General features: G+C 38.4%; 1 protein-coding gene across 2 annotated transcripts in view; it reads right to left on the bottom strand.

The window, feature by feature from the left end:
* Positions 1–12,016, bottom strand: part of LOC125256541 (transcription factor SOX-13-like) — a 31,934-nt gene extending 19,918 nt beyond the window's left edge. The window contains exon 1 of one of the 2 annotated variants that reach the window (XM_048172618.1): positions 11,713–12,016. The gene's annotated coding sequence lies outside the window, so the exon portion shown is untranslated. Of the gene's footprint in view, positions 1–8,385; positions 8,489–11,712 lie in introns of those variants that run through there. The other variant, XM_048172619.1, reaches the window with a different exon arrangement.
* Positions 12,017–21,828: the final 9,812 nt, after the last annotated feature.

The raw sequence follows: 21,828 nt of genomic DNA, 5'->3' as shown, positions 1-21,828 counted from the left end.
CCAGATCAGGCCGTTTTGTGCTACGAGGAACACAACAGGTAATTCTAAGCAACCGCAGGTCTCAGTCTCAAGGCCGAAGTGAAGATCTGTCGGGAAGCAGCGGGTGCTGAGGATAACCTTGTAGTGTTTAAAACCTACTTAAAAACCACAACCAGAATGATTTAGGACAGTCCACTGCTCCAAAACAACATCCTAAAAGGACAGTTCATTCATAATCTACTCAGCCTCATGTCATTTTAAAATTGTGGACCGCAAAAGGAGATATTTTGCACAATGTTCAAGCTGTCAAGGTCCATAAAAGTAGTCCTTATGATGTATGTGCTATGTTCGAAATCTTTGTGTACCTTTTCGATTTGTATAACAAACATTATTAGAGTAGTTTTTACTAGAAAATACTATTTCAGTCTTTCTACTTCAAAACTTCATGGTTAATTCACTGCGTTACTTGCAGAGTCTTCCGAATTATTTATGAACTTTACAGGCAATTTCTGAGTGAAAAATGTTTCAAAGTAAATCATATACCAATTTTTTTCATTGTGTGAGAAACATACTGAAAAATCTCTGCCTCACTATCAGATCTAGCTTTACCCAAAAACTATCGCATAATTTACTCACCCTCAAGCCATCCTAGCCATCATGTATATGACTTTCTTTTTTCAGCCGAACACAATCGGAGATATATTAAATAGTATCCTGGCTCTTCCCAGCTCTGTAATTGCATTGAACAGTGCCCGAGTTTTTGAAGCTCCAAAAAGTGTCCCAGTATAATTATTTATATATTATATTATAATTATTATTAATCGTATGTGTTTTTCGGGTAATATTTGAATAAATTAGTGCTGTCAAATGATTAATCACGTTTAATCGCATCAAAAATAAAAGTCTGTGTTTACATAATATATGTGTGTGTACTGTGTATATTTATTATGTATATATAAATGCACACATACATGTATTTATTTAAGTGTGTACTGTGTGTAAGCAATAAGGTACAAGAGGCTGTGCTGTATCGTGAATAAGTCACAGCTGAAGGGTGTCGTTAGACACAACGCGAAGTGGAGTGCCTGCAACCCCTTCAGCCGTGACTTATTCACGATACAGCACTAGCCTCGAGTACCTTATTGCTTTTATAAAACGGTTACCACACAATACAAATATTAAAGCCAGAAATATGTATCAATGCAACTTTCATGAAGTAAACTTTTTCTAAAAGCCTTCCTTCCGCCGGAAAAAAATAGTCCCTGACCGCCAACAGCAACAGAAGTTACATTTTCACGCCATTAGATGGCGGCAAAGACTGTCTTTATGAGTGTGTCAGTCAGTAGCGAAGACTTTTACATTGCAAAGAGACTGAATTGTTTTGAAAACGGAGCAAGACGCAACTGACAAATGCTTTGACTAGGCTGTTAGTCACAGGAAAACCCCTTAAATGTTAAAAGGACAAGATGATACATCGGACATTTAAACAGATTTTTCATTATGAACATAGGACTGACCTGAAGGAAAATGCTAAATCTGAATGCAGGTAATAAACTGGCTAATTTGATCTTTTTCTCACAGTACTCTTCTACATAATACAGGAAGCTTCAATTGAGAACATACAGTTTACGTTGCTAAGAGTGGTTGCTAAGGGTGTTGTGTAGTGATACACAGAACCGTTGGGTGAAGCGGTCATAGCCGTGTTTTATCGTGAATAAAACACAGCTATTGACCAATCAGAATCAAGGACAGGAACTAACCGTTTTATAAATATATATATTACGTAAATTAAAATTTACTTTTTATTGATTACATGATTACATGCTATTCTCACATTGGCGGTAAATTATTCATAATTCATTGATTCTCACTACTGCTATTTTTGAATTTTGTTTTCTAAAAAAGCCTACTGCTTATATATGTTCAGAAGGTCTTCCTTTACAAACCCCAGTTTGGGAAACCAAACATCATGTTGTTGATGATAAAGAATGGAATTTCTCTTTGTATTTTTATATCAATATGGTACAAGATTATCCTGTTCAAATCAAAAGTAATCTAAAAGTAATCAAAAAGTAGTCAAATTACATTACATGGATTATGTTACTAGCTAAAATTTTTGTCATGTAATCTGGAATCAGTAAATTTGTATGTAATCTAGAGTAGAAATAACTTTGCATGCGATGCATGTAAATCCACTGGCATTGTTAATAGATACAAAAAACTAGTTTGAGTGCATTTTAAAATGTTATTTTCCAAAAGTCCACCAAGACAAAAGTGGCCATAAGCTGAAGAAGCACTCATATACTGTATATTTCCCATAAATCAGCACAATACATCAACACAGACATACATCGTCTGCGACTTTCTCCAGTCGACTTTCAACAAAAGCAGCTCTAAAGATCAGAATTTTGGGCTCATGTTCTTTTGAGACCTTCTAAATAAGACGTATAAATGGGATGATGGTACGACCACGCTCTGAACACAAAGGAGAGGGAGAGGAGAAAGAAAGGAGAGTGGGTCGCCGCCGTTTTTTCCTCCTTGTGCTTTTGAGAAGCGCAGGTTAAAAAGCAGCCTCTTTCATTGTGCCTCTCTGGGCCTAAAACAGTCCGGTTATTGTGGCGCCAAGTGAAAGGCTAGTGTGGCATTTATCTGAGAGACAAGAGGAGGGGGCAATGAAAGGAGGCCGAGTACAAAACACACTTGGAATAAAGAAATATAACAAGAGAAAGGGAATAAAAGATGTTAGTGAAGGGCCCCCTTTGCGAAAAAAGCTGCACAAAAACCTTCCGCCACCCCCTTCAGGCAAAGAAAGACAAAGGCGAAAGACATTAAAATGTGCTGTTTTCTAAGCCTGGCACACTTTTATGTCCAATCTCGATTCAAATGGACCATTTTCATTTTGTTTTATATAAGCATACGAGTGTGTGTCCGTGCAGCGGTTTGTGTGCGACGCATTAGATGTTGTTATCCAAGGGTACGGATCATAACATCACCAGCTCCAGAAGGCTCTGGGTCTTGCTGGCACGTCCTTGAATGTCTATGGGCCTTTGAAACGAGTTAGGGGTCTTTTGAGAAAAGACGGTGCATCTGTGGGGTTGTCATGGCGACCAGATCAGGCCGTTTTGTGCTACGAGGAACACAACAGGTAATTCTAAGCAACCGCAGGTCTCAGTCTCAAGGCCGAAGTGAAGATCTGTCGGGAAGCAGCGGGTGCTGAGGATAACCTTGTAGTGTTTAAAACCTACTTAAAAACCACAACCAGAATGATTTAGGACAGTCCACTGCTCCAAAACAACATCCTAAAAGGACAGTTCATTCATAATCTACTCAGCCTCATGTCATTTTAAAATTGTGGACCGCAAAAGGAGATATTTTGCACAATGTTCAAGCTGTCAAGGTCCATAAAAGTAGTCCTTATGATGTATGTGCTATGTTCGAAATCTTTGTGTACCTTTTCGATTTGTATAACAAACATTATTAGAGTAGTTTTTACTAGAAAATACTATTTCAGTCTTTCTACTTCAAAACTTCATGGTTAATTCACTGCGTTACTTGCAGAGTCTTCCGAATTATTTATGAACTTTACAGGCAATTTCTGAGTGAAAAATGTTTCAAAGTAAATCATATACCAATTTTTTTCATTGTGTGAGAAACATACTGAAAAATCTCTGCCTCACTATCAGATCTAGCTTTACCCAAAAACTATCGCATAATTTACTCACCCTCAAGCCATCCTAGCCATCATGTATATGACTTTCTTTTTTCAGCCGAACACAATCGGAGATATATTAAATAGTATCCTGGCTCTTCCCAGCTCTGTAATTGCATTGAACAGTGCCCGAGTTTTTGAAGCTCCAAAAAGTGCATCCATCCATCATAAAAGTACTCCATATGACTCCAGTGGGTTAATAAATGCCTTCTGAAGCATATCGATGGGTTTTTGTATGAAAAATATCCATATTTAAAACTTTATAAACTATAATAACTGAATTTCCGGCAACGCGCGTTCACGAGAGAGTCGAGTAAAGTACAAAAACCCATCGCTTCGCTTCAGAAGGCCTTTATTAACCCATTGGAGTCATATTAATTACTTTTATGATGGATGGATGCACTTTTTGAACACTATTCAATGCCACTACAAAACTGGGAAGAGCCAGGATATTATTTAATATAGTACCGCGTCCTAACCAGATGCGGCGCAATAAGATTCCAGCAACAAACAATTTGTATGTCCACACCAGAAGTGATGCGTTTCAGACGTGATAATGTCAATCAAAAATCACAGCCAATCAGAAGAGCGCGTGGGCGGGCTCTCTCGGCAAGTTACCGGCATTCGCAACGAAATGGATAAGTACATAATCAAAATTAATGAATATTACACCATTTTAACATTATTAAAATACATACTTAATTACTCCAAACAATCTTTGTCGTAGAATACACTTGTCTGTTCACAATGAGTTGACAGTTTGAACGTTCTTGTTTCTTTTCTTTTATTTTGAAGATCTGAGGTGATTTGTCCATTGTTGCTTTCAGTACGGCACAAAAGACACACAAAATGATATTCAAACTCACATTAGACGCTGTTAACATTAAATAAAGCACATACACATTACCTGAGATTGTCATTGCCATACTTTGTGTTGTTGATCCAGCCGCGACGTCGCAAAAAATAAAAAAAAGTGTATAAAATAGAAACGTTGCGTTCGCCGTCGCGAATTAACATGGGAAAGATACCTTTTATCGCGTGTTACACGGTGTAACTCAGATTCGGCTGAAATTAGAAAGTCATATACACCTAGTAGTAGGGATCATTTTCATTTCTGAGTGAACTATTTTGTTCCTCACACAAAACTATGGTAAACATGAGGGTGAGTAGCCCAAATTACGAAAGCAGCTTAATTTTTGCACAAACTACTTAAAAATACACTGTAAAAATTATTTTTAAAGTGTTTGTCAAGATTGTTGGAGTTTGTTTCAGTCTTACTTAAGAATTTCATGTTTAATATTGCCCTTCTTTTTAATTATTTGTTCAATTTACTAGCAATTTCTGAGTGAAAATTGTTGCTAGGCCAATTTTTTTCAGCTTAGAACAAATCAGTCAATCTAAAACAAGGCAGAAACTCAACCGTTCCCTCTTCACCGTAGTACCATCTGGCAGTACATTCAGATGGGGCAGATAGCGGAGCTCCATTGCTCAACGTGAGGACCCAGACAGGAAAGGAAGATGAAACCTTCACCTCTCAGGACATCCTGAGACCCCGCGCCTCCCTCCCCACCCCGCCGGACACTTCACCGGCGCAGGACGGAGCACGTGGGCTCCTGCTGTCAAAAACAGGATACACAGTCACCACACGGCTGAGAAACAACGGCTAATAGAGAAACAAGGGTGGGAGAAGGAGGCATGACGGAGGAAGACCAAAAGGATATGATGGAATTGTTTGGGATGTTATGAAAGCAAAACCCAGAATTATGCCAATAGATGGGTTCAACCTCCTCCAACTGAGTGAACATCAAGTTCACTTCTGCTTTTGAGAAGTTTTCTCTCTAGGAGATCGGAGTAGTTCACCCAAAAATGAACATTTTAGCTTTATTTTCTCACCCTCATGGCACTTTTTCTGCAGTTTTGGAGCTTGATCGAAGTGGTTGCATTGATTCTTTAAAAAAAATTCACCATATGGGTTTGAAATGAAGACAAAGTTTCATTTTTGGCTAACTATTAAACTTTAAATCAACTCTAAAAGCATGTGTTGGATGTTCTCAACATTGAAAAAATAATCTGAACAAACCTGAAATAACAGGCAAAAATGGCACAAACAAACTCTAATCACGAAACAAACTCTAATCACAAAAGCGAAGAATGTCGAGTGAAAGGCAGAGCAAATGCAGCACGAGAGGGAGCGACTGGAAAAAGTGTCTCTGCTAACAAATGTTGAGCTTGTGTTTAAAAGCCACATCTGTATGCAGTATCACACTTTCTGATAACATCTCAGAGATGCTCCTTTAACGTTTTGCACAAGCAAGCAGAGGCGAGAGATACACACACTCCCACTTACGTACACACACAACCCCCGTTTCTAAAAAAACCTAGCTATATTTTTGAACAGTGCAAAGTGCAAACTTTAATATAATCACGTTATTTAAGTCAGCAGTAAAATGATGTACTTTTCTCTAGTGACATTCAATATTTCAGCTTGATATTGTCATGATGCTCCCTGGTCGCTCCACCAAATAGAAACTTTCAAGAAAGTCTTAAACTTTTACATTTAAATCCCAACCTTTAAAATGTGGTTCAACTCTAGAGAGCTGATATTTGTCAGCACATACGTACAGTGACATAAATCGACAGCTTTCTGACAAAGTCGCTTCCCCCACGCTTTCACTACATTAAAATTGCTTTCTCTGTAAGTCGTAAATGATACATTTCTGTGATTCTACGTTAGTGATGAGTCAACTGGGATCTGAGGAGGAACTAAACACGCTATTTCTCTTTCACTGAAAAGCTCAGGTGTCAGACAACATGGTTAAAAAAATATTTGTCTAAGAGTCTGACATGATGGTAATTAGCAAAGGCAGCATTTCATAACTAATTTAATAAGAGGTTTTTATGTTTGGGGTCTAATAGCACTGAAAATTTATTTTTTTTTTGCATGAAACAGAAATCTGCATGAATTTCAAAACTCATCTCTTATTTTCCCTTTCTAATCTTTTAATAAGTTCCTCTGAACTAATCAAAAGTTATGATTGATTGAGTAATATAATTTACCTCTCTGTTTACCACAAATTATGCACATAATCACAAGGTCTCGAAGACCCCAAAAAATATAGTATTTTTCATGCAGGATGTTTAAAGTGTGCTGAAATGCAAAACAGTCTATAATAGGATCTCCTAATATTAGGAAAGAGCCTCAAAGACATCAAGCTAACAGTATTCAGAGCCAATAAAAGGGGACTTTCAGACCACAAATTACAACACATCTAAGATTATAACCAGTCACCTTGCAAACCTCAAAATAACTGTCATTCAAGTTACCCAGTGTAATCTGTGGGCTGTTTGTTTGAGAATTAATAAATAACAATCCTTGATTAATTTGTAAAGAAACAAATCATGAGGCTGTGGTAGTTTATTAAAATATCAACCCGCAGGAACACTACGCAGTGTTCTCAAAGTTCACGGCAGAGACCGGTGGAGTTCATGCAAATGACTGCGGGATTATTTCCTGGTCACATTCATTACAACTGAAAGCGGCCTTACTGTATTAGAATGACAGTTTATCCGACTGAGAGAGAGGATAGCAAGATATTTGTGTTTTTACACATGACAAACAAACAAATGAAGCTCACACAAATCTGTTGACAATATTTGCACTGACGTTATTATTCAGATAAATGTAAATGATTGAGCTGAATAGCATGTTTTATATTTAGTGTGGCCTTTTTATACTTCTTGTGTAAAGACAATGATGTTTACATTTGAATAAGATATATTAATAGTGTTTCTGTAGGAAATAAAAACGTTTAGAAACAAATTATACAGTTGTATGCAATTTAAAATGAATTAAAAAATAAGTGAAAACTGGTCTAAATTACCAGAAAATATTCTATTATATTATAAATTACCAGAAAATTTTAACTAACTGGAATTATGCCAATTTGAGTCATTTTGAATGATGTTTTTACTATATTGTCCACATGCTAGAAACTACAATCTGGAGCCATGGGAAACTTTCTATTACCCAAACAAGATTTGAAGAGTGGATACATGTTTGCTTTTCCTTGTCTCCTTTCAATTTTCATTTCATTCAACATAATTCTTCTCCTAATTTAAACAATTATACATTCAGGGCAATAAATCCACCCTGCAATTTGCCCCTGAAACTTTTATGTGAAACCTTTTGTTTAAGCTCACACCCAAACCAGCATATTCAGTCCAAGTCAAAGTCATGTTCAAGCCTGCATCACATGAAAGTTCACCTTTTGCCCATCTTTCTTTAATAAATCTCAGAACTTGGTGCAGAACAATCACACACGCGAAATAATTTCAAAAAGTCCAGCAACGGCATGAGGGATCAAACCTGCTTGGTAGTTAAAAAAACTCAAAAAATATCACGTTTAAGACGTACAGCTTTAAAGTAATGTTAAATTAAATTAAATTAAATTCATTATTAATTAGTTTGGCATTTTTAATTAATTAAATTTAAAAAATAAAAAAACATTTGGCACGAAATAATGCTGCAGCATAAATGTGCCACCCAAATTAAATGAAGATGCAAAGAAAAATATTGTTTTGCCATTGTTAAAATATTCTTATAAAGAGCAATAAAAAAAAATAGAAATGTGTAAAAGCATGCAAAACTTAATGCAAAACTGAACACAAAGCACGCAGAGTTGCATAGCAAGTCTTACCTAAAGTGGCTGAGATCACCGTTATGACAAAATCCAGAGAGTGATGTGCGTTTTGATGGGCGGCTGTCAGATTGCTGAAACTTTCTCTGTTCTAATGTTCTAATGGAGGCCTGTCTAATTTCCGCTGTGGGTCTGAGATCATCTCATGGTAAAGAGAGAGGGTAGGTGGAACAAAAACTGGAGGTTTTTGGGAACACGTAGGCGAAGAGTGAAAGTCTCATGGCACTTTCCAGTTGACACCTCTCACGTGCGGAAAGCAATTTTACCATTTCGGACAAGACGCTTGCCATTAGAGATTATTTATAGACGTTTAAGGTGCTATAGACTTGAGATGGGTCTACAAAAATGTGCTCAATGTGGTAAATGTTTCAAACACAGCAAGAAAACATGCACATTTTCGACATTTGCGTTTCTTAGAAACAGTGATTTAATGCAAATAAAAATGACATTTAAATTGAAAGTTTTGTAAGTAAAAAGGAAGCCATTTTGGACAAGATAGCATGTTCTTCTATGTTCCCAAACATTAAACTTGCATCAACAGAAACACACCAACAATAGTAAGCTGGAATTTACAAAGTAATCTAACAAAGTTGACATTTGTACAGATAAAATTACGTTCCATATTTCTGACAGGCCCCCAAAACACTGAGCCCTTTGACTGCAAACACAAGCGTCTGAACAGAACGCAGTCAGTGAGCTGCACTCAAAGCGTGAAGATGATTTGACGGACAGCCGCAATGATCGAACGCATTTATCAGCGCGAGCTTCTCCGGCCTGCTCTGTTTGATTTCATTGATGTTGTGGCGAGCCCTGAAAAACTCCCTTAACAAGCTATTGTTGTCTCTCTCTCATCAAACCCCGGCTCAATAGGACACATGAAACAATGCAGCCCCGAGCAGAAGAGGTCAAAGTTTGACTAACAGAAAGAATAGACTTTTGTTCATTCGCCTGTCCTAGCTAAACTCTCTACCCTATGGGAAATAATGTCACGTCCATCAATAATGCAAAGGTTTCAGCAGACGTTATCTTTTCAAACTTTTCCTGTATTAATACTTCACAGTCGAGTCTGTGACTGGCTGCACTTTGCTAACAAACGTGGCATCGACAGAGGTTAAAGTTAATGGAATCATCCAGCTGAAAATATGAGAGAAGACAAAGAAATACAATGGTGAGGGAAAGTGTTTATTTAGAGCTTAATAACGTGTCAGCTTTGATACAGACACGAGGAAATGATTGATAAATGTCCATTTGGACGATTTGAACAGGATTGCGTTAATTGGAAAATCCCAACAGCTTTGTCCATGGATGAACAACGACTTCAGATTCATTTAGTAAATCACAAGTAAATATTGCATAAAAAGAAGTGTTTGTTTTCTTTTCTTTTCAGATTTTTCCCATCAAAAATGGTGTTACGATAACAACCACACTTCAATCTATGTATCAGTCACTGGAAAACCCCTATTAGTCGACCACTAGAAACCAGAAGAGCGATGCATTTTCAGCATGTTTGCCATCCAGTAGAATACTTCAGCCTTGACTGTCAGATAAGAACACAACAGAGTTCGTATAAATCAGCTTATGAAGTGATCTGGGCTCAAGACTTTGCGGAGACCGGATGTATAGACCCGCTGACAGCTAAAGAGAACCACCACTGGTTTCCTGACCTCTCAAACTGAGCATACAAATATACAAAGAGATCGATAAGAATGGAGAGAGGGACGCAAAAAAGGAAAATAAGGCATAGCGTAAACATAAGATGGATAGAAACGAGGGGAAGAGCAAAAGGTCAGAGACTCCCAGCTGACAGGCAGCTTTGTGTGCAGTCAGCCACTGTGAAGACAAACACTCGCGACCACTTCGCCAACTTCCCCTTTAATGATCTGTCGACATGCCCGCCACAATGGAGGTGCACAACTCAGGTGCTGGACGTTCTTGGCGGGATACAGACAGGATATGCTGCCTGCTCTGGCACGACAGGCTTATTTAACCTTGCGCACACAAACGGAGACAATAAAATGTCTACTTAGAACTCATTATCAAAGTTTTACACCTATTCAGCGATTGCGCCACAGTCGGTCTGCCCCGAGGTGCTTTGCTTTCTGGTTATTCCGGAAGGCTGATATTCTTTAACAGAGAGAGATCAACAGAAAATCTGTGAGACCGGCTGCCTGAATAGCAACTCTTAGCAGGTGTCCAAATTAAAAAAAAAAAAAAAATTGTTGAAAACACATTGAAATCAGATACAGTCATTCTCATCTACTGAGACAGTGATAGACTGATATATATTAATCAGGCCAATTATCAGCTGATTTTTATTAATTTTATTAAAGATACATATAATTAAATATTAAATGCATTATTAAATCATTATAAATCATTAAATAAACTAATTTATATAGTATAAGATAGATTTAATTGTGTGCATCTTATCTGCGGTCATTAAATTGTATCATGTATAATAACATCTGCCAGCTAATATTTAGATATCGACATCTGCCACTGAAAGGCCCATATCCGCCAACCACTACTAATGAGAGCTGCAAATTACTTTAATTTCCATCATTAGAGGCTAAAAAGTACCTTTAAGTTCTTGGTTAATTGTATATGCACTTTTAAGCACATGAATCACTAGCAGACCCATTGATCACTATTCAGTTCACTTTCATATTCGAATGATTAAACAATCCAAAACAAAGCAACCTAAGAAGATAAAAACACAAATTAAAAAATGTTTGTAGAAAGTTATAGTGTTAGCTCACCTCGATATGAGATAAAAACATAAATGTATTTGGAAACGCGTGCATTCATAACTCCTTTAATTTCCTATTCAAACATGAAAGTTCATGTCAAATTGAGCAGGAACTTCTGTGAACCAAAACAACTAAGAACTGCTTCTTAACGTAGCCTACAATAATGAGCTGCAATGCCCTTAAGGTTAAATACTTTACATATATTTTCAGCTGACGTTAATAATAATTCACTGAGAACATGTTGAACGCAGGTTGTCATTTCCCATTCAACCGTGTGTGCACAAACATGCAGTCCTGGCACACCACGGGACACTTTCAGGAGAAACGAGTTCGTTTGATGCAGAAATATTAGTCAAAATGAGATTTGTTTACTCTGCGGGTTCATAAAACTGGGACATTTTGACTTCACGGATGTGTAAAACTCACGCCAAGGTAATTCAAGTAGATGACAGTGTACCAAAATTCTCGTCCCAACCATCTACTTCTGTTAGTTTTACTATATCCCACTACAAACAGACACAAACGTGCAAACATTTGTGCGTAAAGTTTCAAACAAAGCGCCATTGGCCCCACTTACCAACTCCGAAAGAACTGTGCGCTGCGCTTTGCGCTCCCCAAACTTTATTCCTTCAGTCTTTCCGTAGTCTCTGGGCCCGCAGAATCGATAACGCCGCATGCAAAATGTGGTTTCCTCGTGTCAATGAATAATACGCCTCTGTCTATCAACGGCTTACAGCAAAACCTGAGACTGTAAGCGCACAGCTGATGAATACGTCGCACTCTCTCCAATCCAGCCTCCCTTTTACTCCACACTGACTTTCTGGTGTTCAGTTTCCAACATTCTCGGTCCTGCTGCCTGTCATTCACCTCCCTCTTAAAGGGAAAGCTCTTCTCTCCGGGTTTCCCTTGGTAAAAGAAAAAATGCTGGAAGGGGGATAGGGAGATGCTGAGTCCATGAGTGCCTGCTGTTTAATGTGATTTTATAAGGTTAATATAACTTTAATGCACACAAATAAGAAAATATGCACATATGGAGAGTTGCACATGATAACATGCATTTTTATACTTTCAGTTAAAAAAATTATTTTCAATTTCAGTATAATCCTACCATAAACCCATAAAATAAAAAATATATATATTTTCATGATTTGTTATCACAACATTTTTTTTTTTTTTTTGTCAAATCAACTTCAATAATTAATGTGGTTCAGATAACACATTTCGAGTTTCTGGTGATTAAACCAATCGCCTTTATTGGATTAACTCAAATTTTTAATTTCAATGAACTCAAATTTTTAAGGCAACCAGGTAACTTAGTTTTTTAAGTCAAACCAACAGTTTTTTTAAACTTTAGTGCTTTTTTGACAGTTTTCAAGCTAAAAATAACTCGTTTTGATGGTTTGCAGTGACATAAGTGACATTTCCTTAGTGAATTGACACATTAGGTGCTAAATTTATTGATGTGTGTTGTGTGTCATCTAAAGAATTGGGAGAAAATTTAGTTTAAATAATGAATTCTGAAATGAAAAAAGCTTTAATATTATGAGGAAAAATATACAAAAAATTTTTTTAAAACAAGTGTGAAATGTGTTATGACAGAAAAATAGCGGCGTGCCATATCCATGCTCGCCAAAGCTGTAAATCCTGACACGCAATACTTAAACATTTTGAGCAAACCCTCAATTAAGACCTTTCCAACAGCAGCGTCATTGTGTTAAAGTTCTCTGTAACGAGGGGCTCCATCACAGTCACCCCACTTGTGACATTTGCACGGGGGCCGGTTAGCCGATCTGAATCATCGGAGTCCTTCAAAGCGCTCCAGACCTGCGTTTTTATGTCTCTTTCTATCTCTTTTTCCCCCCAGCGCACGCACAACTAGCCATCACAGCGCAGGGGTGAGAGCGCAAAGCCGATGTGCCATTTCTAATCCCCTCTGTTCCTGCCTTTGTGTAGTGGCCCAGCAGGAAGTAGGAGCTGGGCAGACAACAATTAACAAAAGAGCTGTGAAGAATACAATTAGCCATCAATAGGAAACCACAGGCCTTTGTGCCTGTTTCCATGGAGATGCTTGACTACCACTATTCCAGGATTACAGAACCTTACCCCCCCTCCACAACACCACCACTTCTTCTGTGTTTTTTTTCCACTCCGTCTTTCTTTAACCCTCTCCATCCTTCTTTTCTTCCTCTGCCTTTTATATCCACCTCTCTTTCTTTATTTCCATGTCACTCTCTTGTCACTAAGTAACTCTGGGGGCTTTAGACGAACGTTCGCACCTTTGTTCTGCTCGGAGCTTTTCAGGTCTTCTACCTTTGTGTCCCCCGCTGGGCTGAGGTGAAGGTGGCGACTTTTTTTTTCATTACTCTCTCCCATTTTCTTCATTTGTCCAAAGGATTACCCAGAATGAAGCTTTGTAAGGGGTTGAGAAAGACCTGAGCTGATGAACGCCGCCTCAGTGTTCTAGCCTTTCTGAAAAGGGTTCATGGAAAAGAAGTCTTTATTGTCCATCTGGGCACTGTACGCTTCGGCATGGACCCCGCACCTTTTGTCCTGGAGTCCATAGTGTTTATTAGTGATTCACACTGTTGTTTATCAAAGATAATGAGTTTTTGTTCTAAAACGTGTTACAAAGATTCCATTTACGCTGTGTGAAATGTTCCAAAAACGTTCCTCGAAATGTTCTCTCAATGTTACGTCATCCTCGCAATTCTAGCGTTTCATTTATGAATCAGAACAAATTTCTGCCAAATCGTTCAAAAACATTCTATTCATCATTCAACATTTAAATTGAACCCAGCTGTTTATTTCAAAATGTTTTGTTTATTTATTTATTCTGCTCGAGTTTTATGAATAAGGCCCCTAAACATTCAAGCAATGTTGTACTGAGTAAGGTGAGAAATCTTAAAGATCATTAAGATTTTCCATAAATATTCTTTTAAGAACGCTTGTTTCTAACAGTCGCTCAACCTTTAGGACAGAAAAAATACTCTAGAAAGTACTTAAACATAAAACTCAAGTTTAATGACATAAGAATTTAGTATCTCTATCGCCCCCATGAGGTTTATTGCAGCCACAGTAACAATGACAATGTTAAAGGGATAGTTCACCCAAAAATGAAAATTCTGTCATCATTTAATCACCCTCATGTCGTTCCAAGACCTTCGTTCATTTTCAGAACACAAATTAAGATCTTTTTGATGAAATCTGAAAAATCCATTGACAGCGATGCAACTACCACTTTCACGCTTCAAAAAGTTCATAAAGAGATCATAAAACTAATTCATATGAATTGAGAGATTTAGTCAAAATTTTCTCAAGATACGCAATTGCTTTATATGATGAACAGATTTAATTTAGGCTTTTATTCACATTTTTTATTCACATAAATATTCATCATCTCACACATCAGTTGTGGTTATTGGAAGTTCAAGCATGTTTGCTTGATGTGCGAGAACCAGTGAGGTTCATTCTCATGTTACACGGCACGTTTGAGCTTCCGCAAGAGCCAATGAGGGTCATTCTCGTGTTATGCGGCACATTTGAGCAAGAGCCAATGAGATTCATTCTCGTGTTACGCGGCAACGTTTGAGCTTCCGCAAGAGCCAGTGAGGTTCATTCTCGTGTTACACGGCACGTTTGAGCTTCCGCAAGAGCCAATGAGGGTCATTCTCGTGTTATGCGGCACATTTGAGCAAGAGCCAATGAGATTCATTCTCGTGTTACGCGGCACATTTGAGCTTCCGCAAGAGCCAGTGAGGTTCATTCTCGTGTTACGCGGCATGTTTGAGCTTCCGCAATAGCCAATGAGGGGTTTTTTTGTGTTACGCGTCACGTTTGAGCAAGAGCCAATGAGGTTCATTCTTGTGTTACGCAGCACGTTTGAGCTTTCGCAAGAGCCAGTGAGGTTCATTCTCGTGTTACGAGGCATGTTTGAGCTTCCGCAAGAGCCAATGAGGTTCATTCTTGTGTTACGCAGCACGTTTGAGCTTCTGCAATAGCCAATGAGGTTCATTCTCGTGTTACGCGGCATGTTTGAGCTTCCGCAATAGCCAATGAGGGTTTTTTTGTGTTACGCGTCACGTTTGAGCTTCCGCAAGAGCCAATGAGGTTCATTCTTGTGTTACGCAGCACGTTTGAGCTTCCGCAAGAGCCAATGAGGTTCATTCTTGTGTTACGCGGCATGTTTGAGCAAGAGCCAATGAGGTTCATTCTTGTGTTACGCAGCATGTTTGAGCTTCCGCAAGAGCCAATGAGGTTCATTCTTGTGTTACGCAGCACGTTTGAGCTTCTGCAATAGCCAATGAGGTTCATTCTCGTGTTACGCGGCATGTTTGAGCTTCCGCAATAGCCAATGAGGGTTTTTTGTGTTACGCGTCACGTTTGAGCTTCCGCAAGAGCCAATGAGGTTCATTCTTGTGTTACGCAGCACGTTTGAGCTTCCGCAAGAGCCAGTGAGGGTCATTCTCGTGTTATGCGGCACATTTGAGCAAGAGCCAATGAGATTCATTCTCGTGTTACGCAGCAACGTTTGAGCTTCCGCAAGAGCCAGTGAGGCTCATTCTCGTGTTACGCAGCATGTTTGAGCTTCCGCAAGAGCCAATGAGGTTCATTCTCGTGTTACGCGGCACGTTTGAGCAAAAGCCAATGAGGTTCATTCTCGTGTTACATGGCACGTTTGAACTTCCGCAAGAGCCAATGAGGTTCATTCTCGTGTTACGCGGCACGTTTGAGCTTCCGCAAGAGCCAATGAGGTTCATTCTCATGTTACACACTTTTGAACTTCTGCAAGAGCCAATGAGGTTCATTCTCGTGTTACGCGGCACGTTTGAACAAAAGCTAATGAGGTTCATTCTCGTGTTACACGGCACGTTTGAACTTCCGCAAGAGCCAATGAGGTTCATTCTCGTGTTACGCGGCACGTTTGAGCTTCCGTAAGAGCCAATGAGGTTCATTCTCGTGTTACGTGGCACGTTTGAGCTTCCGCAAGAGCAAATGAGGTTCATTCTTGTGTTACGCAGGACGTTTGAGCAAGAGCCAATGAGGTTCATTCTCGTGTTACGCAGCACATTTGAGCTTCCACAAGAGCCAATGAGGTTCATTCTCATGTTACGCAGCACGTTTGAGCTTCCTCAAGAGCCAATGAGGTTCATTCTCGTGTTACGCAGCACATTTGAGTTTCCACAAGAGCCAATGAGGTTTATTCTCGTGTTACGCACTTTTCAACTTCCGCAAGAACCAATGAGGTTCATTCTCACAGACCAAGCAGTTTCGGTTGAGCTTCTGTTTATGTTTGCTGATCAACATTTACATGCAAATAAAAGCCTAAATTCAATCTGTTCATCATATAAAGCGATCGATTCTCTTCAGAAAATTTGGACTAAACCGCTCAATTCATATGGATTAGTTTTATGATCTCTTTATGAACTTTTCGAAGCGTCAAAGTGGTAGTTATGTCGCTGTCAATGGAGGGACAGAAATCAATCAGATTTATTCAAAAAGATCTTCATTTGTGTTCAGAAGATAAACGAAAGTCTTACGGGTTTGGAATGACATGAGGGTGAGTCATTAATGACAGAATTTTCATTTTTCGGTGAACTAACCCTTTAAAGGTGAAGTTTCCCATGCAGACTGGGATGCTCAAACAAACACAGCAATGTTTCAGCATTTATGCTTTTTGAAGGAATCAACATATGAATGGTTTACTTGTGTACTTGCACAGAGTACGTTTCTGGCCACGGTTGGAACGTTCCCTATGAGCTCCCAATGTCAGGACAGGCCTTTTGTGCATCAAAAGACTGACGAACCCAAACACTCTACATCTTGCAAGCATTTCTGCAGAACCGTGGCATTTACAAATGCAAATGACTCCATACTATGAAGATGTTAATTCAGTCTTTTGGAACACAACCAAATGTTCTTTAGACCCCTTGTCTTCATTATAACACAGCCTGCCTGTCAGGCCTGCAAGAATCACTCTGTATTCTCCGCGCTACACACTATGCCAATTAGGCAATCATTGTGACTAATAAGAATAATCTCACATTGTGGTTGCAAAAATGTCTCACATTATAAAAAGAACTTTGGGAGCGGATATGCCTGTTTTCTGCCTTCCTGTTTGCTTGTGCTTTGCTGTGCTGTTTTACCCCCCAACTCGCCTATTAAAGATCTTTATCAACACATGCAAATGTGTCTCGTTAAAAGCATCATCAATCATGTGATTAATTTCTTTGTTTTCCCACTGAATAGACCCGATTATCTAGGTATTTTAAGATACAAACATGTTTTTTGTGCTTGTTTTCAATATGTGTGAATGATAAACTGATTAGAAGATGCTGATTTGGGCAGAACACAGTGTTTTACCACAGTATTTCAGTGATGTTATCAGGTAAGCGCTGGGAACATTCAGAATGCACATTCTGAGAATGTATCAAATTGCTTTGTTAATAAGACAAAACATATGGAATTAATTCATTTAGGTTTCCAATAAGTGATTTACTTTTGAACCTTTTACATTTTATGGATTAACTAGGCCACCAAATCAATCATGCTTGTTCAGTGTGGCTGCAGTGTGGAATTGTGGGATAACAACATTAACCACCATGAAATGATTATTTTCCTTTGCAACTGCTATTTGCGCCGCTTACGCTCCAACCAAAATGGCATTTTTGTCTATGTATGCACTTCGCAAAAACCAATGTGTCCTCATAAAAAAGGTGCAAAAAATGTTGATGGGGAAATAATACTGAGCCAGATAATCACTCAAACCGCATGGGAGGGAACCAGGGTGATACAGAACAGCAAACATGACAGATATTCACCTAAAAACACATATGCGATAAGGTCAAGCGTATTATTTCTGAGAATTATCGGAAAGCCGCAACCCGTTCCGATTTATTTTTCGTTGATATCAAGCAACAAACGTGTTTGTTTGTGAGAAACAGGCTGCAAAACATTCCTTTTTGACCGCAAACGCTCAGTGAAATCACAAGAATCAGGTCTGCACAACCTAATTGAGGTAAAAGCAATAGCAAAAAAGCAGCAGGTGGTTTGAGAACCAAAAGATTTGAGTGGCAAGTTGGGCCCCGTGTTTTCGGGCCAATTACAAGCTTTTTGTGCAACTTGGCTTTCATCAAATATCTCGCACCTGAACAAAATGGGCTGAGAGGCACCAAACAAGTTTATCTGATGGTGCTTTCAGGCTTTCGGCATTTCCATGTGCCAGAATTCTCTCTCCAAACCGGTGGATATGGACGAAGGGCATTAACCTCGCCTGTTTCATGTCTGCTTGTTTGGATCGCACATTGTAAAATGAAAAACTCTACAGAAATGAGTATCACAGCTCTGCTAGAGCACTAAAGCAAAATATACAATCAATTACAAAAAGGAGTACAGTATGTATGACAGAAAATATATTGCACATGTAAATATCACATTCTCCTTTACCTATAATGCAAACAAACTGCAAAGAGGCTGTTGCCAAAAAAATTTGTATATTCAATTTTATAGGAATTGTTCATGTACCAATGAGAATAGAATTATTTATTCACCCTCATGCTGTTGCAAACCTGTATTCTGTTTTTTTTATATATATATATATAAATTAAACTCAATCTTTTCAACTGGCATCAGTGATGTCGGTGCTTCAAATTTGAGCTGTTTTCCACATATGGACCACATATAGAACTTTTATATATAGTTTTGTTTCGTTTTTTGCCATTTTTGGAGCTTGGCAGACATTTACATTTATGCATTTGGTAGACATTTTATACAAAGCAACTGACATTACATTCAAATAATTTTTTCCAGTTCATGCATTCCCTGGGAATTGAACCCAAAAGCTTCATTAGCGCCATGCTTTGCAGTTTGAGCTACCGAAACATAGGACAGATCTGGTCAAATGTGAATTAAAAACAATCTTTTAAATTGGCATGCTTGTATCAGGCAATCAATCTTGCAATGGTGCTTCAAATTGGATCAAGTCATAAAGACTGTTTTTATGCAATACTTGTAGTGTTTTTTGTCATTTTTTGAGCTTGACAGACACTTGCATTTATGCATTTGGTAGATGCATTTATCCAAAGTAAATGACATTGAATTCAAAAATTTCTTTTTTCAGTGCACGCATTTCCAAGGAATCAAACCCATGACCTTTGCATATGCTTTACTGTTTGAGCTACATAATTACAGGACAGATGTGGTCATTGAGCTAAGATATTTATGCACGTTTGCATCCGGAACGAGTAATGTCATACTTGATATGGTGCTTCAAAAATTTCCATACAAAGCTATCATAAGGATTATGGAAGTCATATGGACTGTTTTTATGGAACTATTTATTATTTATTTTGTAGTTTTTGGAGCTTGACAGACATTTGCATTTATGCATTTGGTAAACAATTTTAACCAAAGCAAATTATATTACATTTAAGCAATTTTTTCCCAGTTCATGCATTCCCTGGGAATTGAACCCACAACCTTGTCGTCATTAGCGTCATGCTTTACTGTTTGAGCTACTGAAACATATGTGGTCTAACGTGAACTAAAACATTTTTTAAATTGGCATGCTTGCATCAGGCAATCAATGATGTTAATCTTGCAATGGTGCTTCAAATTGAAGCTGTTTTCTTCACAAATCAGTCATATGGTTTCAAAAGATTTGAGATGTAGTGCACAAGTCATATAGACTGTTTTTATGCAATACGGTATAGTGTTTTTTGAAATTTTTTGAGCTTGACAGACACTTGCATTTATGAATTTGGTGATGCATTTCTCCAAAGCAAATGACATTGAATTCAAACATTTCTTTTTTCAGTGCACGCATTTCCAAGGAATCGAATCCATGACCTTGGCGTATGCTTTACTGTTTGAGCTACATGAATGCAGGAGAGATGTGGTCATATTATGAGCTAAGATCAATCTTTTATGCATGCTTGCTTCCAGAATCAGTAATATCATATTTGATATGGGGCTTCACAATTTTCCATACAAAGCTAAATCTATCATAAGGCTTATGGAACTATATATATATATTTTATTATTATTATTATTCAGTAATTTTTGGAGCTTGGCAGACAATTACATTTATGCATTTGGTAGACACTTTTAACCAAAGCAACTGACATTACATTCAAGCAGTTTTTTCCCAGTCCATTCATTCCCTGGGAATTGAACCCATGGTTTACCATGTGACAGTTTTTATATGCAATACTTGTAGTGTTTTTTGTAATTTTTTGAGCTTGACAGACACTTGTATTTATGAATTTGCTAGATGCATTTATCCAAAGCAAATCATTCAAACATTTCTTTTCTCAGTGCACACTTTTCCAAGGAATCGAACCCATGACTGTGGCATATGCTCTACTGTTTGAGCTACATAAATGCAGGACAGATGTGGTCACATAATGAGCTAAAATCATGCTTGCATCCGGAATCAGTGATTTCATACATGCTATGGTGCTTCAAAAAATTCCATACAAAGCTATCAAATTGCTTCAGGAGATTTAAGATGTAGTACACAAGTTGCATGGACTGTTTTTACACAACTGTTTTTGTTATGTTTTAAGCTTGACAAGCATTTAGTAAATGCTTTTATCCAAAGCAACTGATATTGCATTCAAATGTTTCTTTTTTCAATACACGCATTCCCTGGGAATTGAACCCATGACCCATGAGATTCTTTAAAAACTCTTTGCATGTCCCATTTTAAAAAAGCAATGATACTGGCTTGGAACAATGTTGTATTTTAAGCCACAATGCAAACCTAGATCAAGACCATGATGCCCACCAGGCCCCCAAACTCCACTAGTGTCAAGCACACACACACAGTGCATGTCAAATTGGCGTCGCATTGAAGTCGGCCAAGAGATTCCAACTCTGGCTATTTCCAATTTGCCGTGGTAAACCCAGGTGACAAGGCACAAGTTATGCCCCAATCCCCCCTTTTTCTCCGTTCAGAGGCCTGTCTGGTCCAAAACCACCCACATTTCTACTTTAGCGCTTGTGCAAAAAAAACAAAACAAACAGTAGCGAGAATAAAGGGCCGGCTCACGGCAGGGGCTGAAGGGAATATTGGCAGTGCCGCACACAAAGGCGGCCCTGAAAATAGCCCCCTAGCACAATGAAACCTGCCACTCTGTCTATGAGATAATGTCTAATTGAAAACAGTGCCGCCATTGTGCCGCTGTCACCGGCCTATTGTCCAAAGCCTACCCCCCCCTTCTCCGCACACACTTTTTTTTTCCATTGACGCGGCGCGATTGTTCCCTGCCATTGTGGCACCCGCACCCCTCACTCTCTCTCTCTGTATTGTTATAATTTCATTACTCGTTTGTTTTTTGTTCCACATCTCCTTTTGCTCCCCTGCAGGTCTTTTGTTCGGTACATTTAGGCACTTCATATTGAATTGCCAACACACTGTGTGTGCGTATGTGTGTGCGTGCAAAAGTCTACCTCACAGACACACACACACACACACACACACACACACAAAAAAAAAAAAACTGCCATGAAAGGTGGAAAAGTGACCAATTTTAGCAAACATAAGTGAGAAGTTTAGAGAGTGAGAGTTAGTTGTTTACCACAGAAAGAACAGCAACAAATTCTATTCCAAAATGCACTAAATTACATAAGTGTCACTTTGTTCTCTGTTTGTTTAGGGTCATTTTAAAACTGGTGCCTGTTGGGTCCCTCATTA

This window comes from Megalobrama amblycephala, linkage group LG21 (genome assembly GCF_018812025.1).
Source record: "Megalobrama amblycephala isolate DHTTF-2021 linkage group LG21, ASM1881202v1, whole genome shotgun sequence".
NCBI lineage: Eukaryota > Metazoa > Chordata > Actinopteri > Cypriniformes > Xenocyprididae > Megalobrama > Megalobrama amblycephala.
Note: the sequence above shows the minus strand (reverse complement) of the source record. Positions and strands in the feature narration are given on the sequence as shown.